General features: G+C 35.9%; 1 pseudogene; it reads left to right on the top strand.

Annotated features, from left to right (window-relative positions):
- The first annotated feature begins 343 nt into the window (after positions 1-343).
- On the top strand, positions 344-7,154 carry LOC129042129 (gamma-aminobutyric acid receptor-associated protein-like 2; annotated as a pseudogene).
- The last annotated feature ends 1,179 nt before the right edge of the window (positions 7,155-8,333 follow it).

Genomic DNA, 8,333 nt, shown 5'->3' with positions numbered 1-8,333 from the left:
GTTGCCTCTGCCTTCCCAGAGTTTATGTTCAAGTGGAAAAGCAAAAGATAAGGGTATGAAAAGTTTTCAAAACAATGTATTATGGTGAGTGCATAGACCAGGGGTTTCGGAGCCAGACTCCACTGGTATGCATTCTGTCTCCACCACTTCCATCCACCATTTGCAAACTCAAACCAATTACTTTCCCTCTCTAGGTTTCAGTGACTTTATCTTCAGAAGGGGAATCTACCTCTTGGGGTTGAATGAAGATTTTAATAGATATTATTCATAAGTATTCATCTATACCAGGGAGGATTGTGAGAAATTTCCTTGTAGTAGCTCATTTGATCTTCACAGCAACTTGATGAAATGGGTACTAGTTCATTTTATAATTGAGGTAGTTAAGACACAGGGAGGTACATAGTGACAAATGTCACATAGCTAGTAAGTGTTGCAGGTAGGATGCTATCTCAGGCAGTGTGGCCTTAAGCCCAGTCTCTTAACTACACAACACTAACCTCCAGAGCATAAATGATATATGTGAAATTCCAGAAATATTAAAAATGCCCCCAAATAGTGTATTTATTACATGATTAATAATTTGTCAAAATAAAATTAACTAAAAACCGTTTCCTAGGCTTAAATGAAAGTACTGCCTTTGAGTACAATGAACAGCATTATGGTGTTTTTTTTTTTTCTTTAATACCCTAAAAGAAAGAGTACTAAGTATATGGAATTGACAGCATTTCCAAACTTTTTAGATTCCTGCTCCTTCATGTTCTTTCCAAGGATGACTTTTAACTTGATGAATTTTCCCATTAGCTCTGGGCCTCTCAGTTTGCTTTGCCCAACAAAGGTCCACAGATAAATCATACGTGGCTGACATGATTTCCTTGAAGTTCTCAGTGGTCTCATCTGCCTTGATGTGGTTCCTTTCATGGTTTCATATGGCACTTGTGGTACAGGAGTAGGCCTGAGGCCAGCAGGGTCATATTGCACCCATTTGTTTTCTCTTCAAAACGAAGATGGTGTTTAAATGAAAAATTGTGTTCCAGGAACAAATTATTTCCCTTTGAAGCTCTATCCTTTCACATGACATTTGAAGGTTTTGTGGAGAGAAATAATTTGTAATTTTACATATTACTGTGTGTTAACTTGTTCCTCCCATTTACAGTGAAGAATGGAAAATTCAGGTCCATCTTCCTTTCTTCAGCATTAAGACAGAATCTATTTAGAGGCTTTTAGTTTTTAGAAGTCACCTTCCAAATTGTATCAGCTACACATGAAGGTTTACATATATTCAAACAATATAAGTAAAAATTATGTCTTTCTCCCTTTTCCATTTCGATTTCCTTTCTCTTCCTAAAGGTATATTCTTCTCAGCTTTTAAAATATATTTATATGCATATACATATGTAAGAAAACATGTTGTTTTTATTGGATAATATTAGATAAAATATTTTGAGCTCAGTGACCATACAATCTATCTTGTTCTTTCTAATGACCTCAGATTCCTCGGTAGAGATGTAATACAGTTGGTTGATAAGACTTCAGTTTTTATCTATCTTTTTTCCTCTAGTGATTTGGAAATTACGTACCCTATTTCAAAGCCCCAAGTTGTTATTGTTACAGTTCCACAGGATCTATATATGTAGTATAGGTTGAGCATCCCAAACCCCAAAAATCTAAAATTTGAAATGCTCCAAGATCTAAAACTTTTTGAGAACCAACCTGATGCTCAAAGGAAATGCTCACTGAAACATTTCAGATATTTGGATTTTGGATGTTAAACTGGTAAGTATGATAATAAAATATTTTCAAATCTGAAATCTAAAACATTTCTGGTCTCAAGCATTTTGGATAAGGGACACTTAACCTATATATGACATTTATTACTATCTAGAGCTAATCTGTATATACAGCCTTCCTACACACACACACAAATTTTTACTTACCTTCATCCTTTCACCACATGCTGCTAACACATTGATATAATCTTAAAATTTTCAAGACTATAATTTTATTTGTTCTTCCAAGGTTTTGTCTTTGGTATTCTGCAGTTTGAGTAAGTTATGGGTAGGGGTGTGTGTGTGTGTGTATTTTGTCTGTCTTTTTTTTTAATCCTGATTGATGTTCTCTAAGCTTACTCAATCCGTGATTTGGTGTGTAACATTAATTTTGGGAAGCACTTGAGCATGGTTGTTGCAAATATTTCTTCTGCTCCATTTTTTCGTTCTGGTATTCCAACTATAGGTGTTCCACCTTTTGATATTGTCACATAGTTTGGATATTCTCATCTGTTTGGTTCATTCTTTATTCTCTTTGCATTTCAGTTTAGAAAATTTCTATTATCTATGTTCAAGTTCACTGATCCTGTTCTCAGCTATGTCCACGCTACTAATGAGCCCATCAGAGGCATTCATCATTTCTGTTGCTTTTTGATTTCTAGCATTTACATTTGATTCTTTCTTAGAATATCTCTCTGCTTACATTACTCATCTGTTCTTGTCTGCTATCTTATTTTTCCATTAGTGCCTTTAACACATTAATTATAGTTATTTTAAATCATTTGCCTGATAATTCTATATCTGTGTCATATCTGAGTCGCATTCTGATGACTGCTTTGTCTCTTCAGAATGTTTTTGTTTGTTGGTTGGTTGGTTTTGTTTTGTTTTTGCCTTTTGGCATGCGTTATGATTTTCTGTTGAAAGCCAGGCATATTGTATTGGGTAGTAAAAACTGAACTAAATGGCCTGTAGTGTGAGGATTTATGTTAATCTGGCTAGGAGTTAGATTATGTTTAATATTTGTTGTAGCTATAGGTGTCAGAGGTTTCTAATTCCTCTAGAGTTTCTGTTATTGGCTCCCCTGTTGACTTGGGCATTTTTAATGCAGTCCTCAGAGAGTCTGTGTCATGCAGCTTTTCCAGCTGTAATCCACTGTTATTATACTTGTCAGTGTGATGGTAAGGTGTGGTGAAAAAGGAGCCTTCTATAATCTTCCAATTAGATCTTGGATTTTTAGTCAGTCTGTGACTCAGGGCAGTGACCTTCACAGATGTGTCACCAGTGATGCCACTTTTTCTCTCGTCTCCTACTCCTTTCCCTGGCTGCCTCATTCCCAGTCTATTTCCTTGAAGCCTTAACTCCTGTTGATGATGTCTTTCCCCTCTTAGGTGAAACAAGAGGGTTGGAAGGGACTACAGTGGGAAGAATTCCCTATTTCTGGCTGTGATCAGATTTCAGAATTGCTCTCTACTGAAGACTTTCACATGCAGACTACGTCTTTGTTAGAGAGAGGAGTTGGACACATTTCTCGATACTTACTCTCCCCTACCCTTGTCTCCACCACCAGAACCCTAATGATGAGATTCTCATGATGAGAATCTGATAATATTCCGGGAAGCAAAACCCACAAACTTTTAGGAAACCCCTAAGACTGGGGTCCCTAATAGTTTCTTACTCATGCTAGTTCACAGTCAGCCTTCAACAACTTACCAAATTTACCATTTAATGGTTCCACCAGTCTATGGCTCCAGCAGCTTCTTTTCCAGGTGAACATATCTCAGCTGGATCTCTCTGGATGCGCCTGTCTCCCCAGATTTTGGGGTGGTTTGTCATGAGACCCTGGTTCTCTGGTAGAACCAAACATGTGTTGATTTTTAGTTTGTCCAGCTTTTTTTGTTCTAAGGACAGGAGTGATGACTTCCACACTCTACCTGTTGGTGCTGAAACCAAAGACTATTTATTATTTTTATAAAAAAGTTTTATCAGTTTCTTTGCTTATCATGCTCCTGATAAAATACTTTGAAGATTTTTAAATATTTTGGTGAAATATAACTTTAATAAGCTTTTCAGATAGGATTATGGGTGACAAATGTCTTAAGTCCAGGAATGTCTACATCTACCTTTATTCTGCCATTCACATGAATTATAGTGGTCTAGACATAAAATTCAAGGCTCAGATTTTTTTTTTTTCTCAACACTTTGAAGATATTGTTTAAACGTTTTCTTGAACTCAGTGTTTTTAATGAGGAGTATGTAATCAGTCTTTCTTTTTTATTTTTATTTTTTGAGACAGATTATCATTCCATCTCCCAGGCTGAAGTGCAGTGGTGTGATCTCGGCTCACTGTAACCTCAGCCTCCTGGGTTCAAGAGATTTTCATGCCTCAGCCTCCCAAATAGCTGGGATTACAGCCCTGTACCACCATGTCTGGCTAATGTTTGTATTTTCAGTAGAGACAGGGTTTTGCCCTGTTGGCCAGGCTGGTCTCAAACCCCTGGCCTCAAGTGATCTGCCCACCTCAGCCTCTCAAAGTTCTGGGATTACAGGTGTGAGCCAATGCACCCAGCCTGGTTATCAATCATTCTTGCTCCTTTTTAAGTTGTCTGCTTTTCTCTCCAGAAACTTCTAGAATTTTCTCTTCACATGTGAAGTTCTAAAGTTCCACTTACAATATATCGAGGTGTGGGTTTGTTTTGTTTTTGTTTTCACTCTCCAGAAACAGTTCCACAAGCATTCCCATGTATCTCTCAGAGACAAGACAAAGTATTCGCCTCTCTTCCCCTGTTCCTTTTTCTTTTTTTAAAGGTGAAATTCACGTAACATAAAATTAATCTTTTAAAAGTGCGTAGTTCAATGGTACTTAGCATACTATATTGTGCAACCATACCCTCCATCTAGTTTTAAAACATTTCAACATCCTAAAAGAAATCCCCTTACCCATTAAAACATCTGTCCCCATTCCTTCCACATCCTATACCTGAAAACTACCAATTTTCTGTGTCTATAAATTTACCTATTTTAGGTATTTCATGTACATTGAATCATACAATATGTATGGCCTTTTGTGACTGGCTTCTTTCACTTATCATAAGGCTTGGAAGGTTTATCCACAATGTAGAATGCATCAGTACTTCATTCACTTTAATGGAAAAATACTATTTTATTGAGTGTACATAAATATATTTTGTTTATCCATTCATCTGTTTATGGATATTTGAGTTGTTTCTACATTTTGGCTTAGATGTGGGTCTTCTTTTAATTCATCTTTTTGGCATCCAAACATTTTCAATTTTATAATCTATTTATTTTCCTTCGCACTGTAAAATAATTTTTATTGTTTCTTTGAATATTTTATTCCATCCATGCACTTTATGTTCTTCTGGAATTCTAACAGGTTTATTTAGAACAGTTGGATGTTGGTTTTCTCCTGCATTTTCAATCACATTGTTCTCTTTTCCGAGTACAGAAAATGTCTCAACTCAATTTACAACTCTTCAGTGAATGAACTTTTATATTTATTCTGCTACTCAGAGCATCAGATGCATTCTTAAATTTCAAGGGCCAGATTTTGAATTTCCAGCCTCTACATCTGTTTCTTTTCTATAGATATAATATTGCTCCATATCTTTACTAGTTATAAACTTTTGTTAAAGTCTTAATTTGTCATTTCTAGTAACTTCATGGTATGTTTGTATTTGCTTTGGTTTTGTTTGGGAGTTTTCATTGTATTAATATTGTTATTCATCATTAAATTAGATTTCCCCAAGTTTTGGTGATTCTTGACCATGGGATCATCATGACTACAGAGTCTGTCACAGAGCCTTTCTATAAGTGCCATATTTGTTTACTGCACTCTGGCTCCAAAGATGGTAGTGGAGCAGTTGCCTCTACTGGTCACTGCTTGGCATAACTGATTGTTGAAAGAGGGTGAAAACTTCAGATCGGAACTGCTATAGGTCTCTAGTCAAACCCCTGATATGCACTTCAGGGCCCTTACTTGACAATCTTATTTACCACCACCCAGCTTGGAGTAACTATGAGTCCTCTTCCACCTGGAATGTGTTTGGAGCTATGCTTTTGGCTCTAGGTTTCTCTTCCTTCAGGATTTCCTAATAATTTCTAGACCACTGATTTTCTTTATCTCTTTCTTCAGGATTTCCTAATAATTTCTAGACCCCTTTATTTTCTAGAACTGTATGTTATATCTGGGGACCAAGAGAGGGAGAAGGAGGCTTGAGCACATGTTCAATCTGACCTTTGGACCCAGTGAATGTATATCTTATAACATATCTATATGTTATATCTATATCTATATGATATAGATATAGATATGATATATCTATGATATATATCTATGATATATATCTATATGATATATCTATATCATCTATATGATATAGATATAGATATGATATATATCTATATCTATAGCTATATGAGGTATCTATGAGCCTTCATAAATTAAGTTCATGTGTTTGCTGGGAAGCAGACTGGGTTCATGAAGAATATGTCCTGTGATATCTGTTTTAACATATCATACTGACACTGTAAAAGTAACTCCTCCCTATCTTCACTAACCTTCAGAGTCTCATATAAGAATCAAAGAAATATAAACAAAAGAAATAAAAATCTATACTAGCCTTTGAAATTGGGGAAGGATTTTATGCATTCCAGTAGACACAAGAGTGGATTGAAATAACTGATCAGTTGAGGTGTCAACAAAGGAAAAGCTCATTAGAAGAAAAAATCAAAAGGATCTCACTCTAACTCTGTGGAACATCAAAATACTGATAAGTTCAGAGCAAGGGCTCAAAGCAACAGCAAAGATGTAGGACATCCATTGTAGAACACATCTCCATTCTACCAGCATTTCAGGCAAAGAGCACCGTGATGACACAAGAAGCATCGTGGACTGCAATGTTCAACCCAAGCTGTAACCACATGGCTAGCTTGCTAAATAAATCAGAGGATGGTGTGGTTGGTGCACTGAGATCCACAGCTCCAAGAGCCAGCTCCACCTCTTACCACCATCATCAAGTAGATGTTCAAGGAAGAACACTCACTGGAACATAGATGCACAGAATCCTCAAAGATCTGAGCAAAATATCCCAACCAGGTTCTGGTAGTTGTGGAAAATGTCTCAGGCTCTCAGGTTGTTAACACTGACAACCAGAGGAAGTTGGGTCCAGTTGATGCCACTGTAGCTCAGTTAATATGAATCATCAGGAAAAGGATTCAGCTTCCGTCTGAAAAGGAGATCTTCCCTTTTGTGAACAAGACAATCCCATAGTCCAGCCTAACTATGGGACAGCTTTTCAGAAGGAAAAAGATGAAGATTGATTTTTGTATGTTCTGGCCTACAGCACTTGGAACATTTTGGGCTTCTGAGGGCCATTAGAGGGATAGGTGCACCGTTCTTGTTTGTGTATCTTGTAAACAGCCAGCCATTTTCAGTTATTATACCAGAACCTATTCACATAGATGAACAAGTGCATTTGTAACTGATTTCATAATATTTTGAAAGATTTGTTTCTTTAGACAAATTATCATGTAGAGTTTCATTTTGAGTTTTTCTTTTTGTGCACTGTCCTCATGGCTATATTCTTGATGGAATTTGTTCTTCTGAAAACCTTATTTAAGGAAATTATTTCCAGATTGAAGGGAGGTAGGTGTAGCATTAAAGTGAAAGGGAAGGAGATGATACATTTATTCTAGATTATATGTGAAGCATTAGATAGCTAAGTATTAAAAGAATCTAATTAAATCCTTCGCAATCAGAACACTTGCTTCCCCAGATTTTGCCAACTGCCAATCATGTCGGACTGAGCTAGTCTGTTCTTCTTCCTGAAATTGTTAAGGTAAATAATTAACAATAAAACTATCTTTTATAAAGTCAAAAAAAAAAAAAAAAAGCAGGGGTGATGCCATGGCAGAGTCATACGGGGAATAGATGTGTCAGGAAACAAATAGTTAACTTCAGCTGGCACAAACCCTTCATCACACTAGGAGGACCTCCAGGAAGTCATTGTTTCATGCAAATCCTTCGCAACTCACCAGAGAACAAAATTTGTTTTCTCTATTCCACTAGGATAAGCAAAACACTAATCTTTGGATATATAAAGTAACTTTAGTTTCAAATAGGGAAAACAATTCAATGACTTGATGGAAATGCCCCCTGAAGAAATAGAATTACTACAACAAACAGAAGATAATTTTATAGAATATCTGAATATCTCATTTTTACCCAAAGTTAGAAAATATACCACATGATTTATTTTTAAAAATCTAGGATAAAATATACATTTTATTAAATTTAAGTATAACCATTGGGAGATAAAAATGGGTATAGTATTCCTAAAAGCACTAAAAGTGTAAAATAACTAGACAAATTGATAGATGTTTTTAAACAAAATAAAAATTGAGAAATAGACGTAGGGAAGCAACATAACTCAAAATTAAATTGCAGTAATGTAAAGGATATCACAGAGCTCAGTTTGGTGCCCGTGATTCTGCAGATAGTTTTAAAAAGCATAGTGTTTGTTTTCTTGTTTGTTTTAAACCAAGAGT

Source organism: Pongo pygmaeus, chromosome 7 (assembly GCF_028885625.2).
Source record: "Pongo pygmaeus isolate AG05252 chromosome 7, NHGRI_mPonPyg2-v2.0_pri, whole genome shotgun sequence".
Lineage (NCBI taxonomy): Eukaryota > Metazoa > Chordata > Mammalia > Primates > Hominidae > Pongo > Pongo pygmaeus.
The sequence above is the reverse complement of the archived record's forward strand: the minus strand, read 5'-3'. Positions and strand labels throughout refer to the sequence as shown.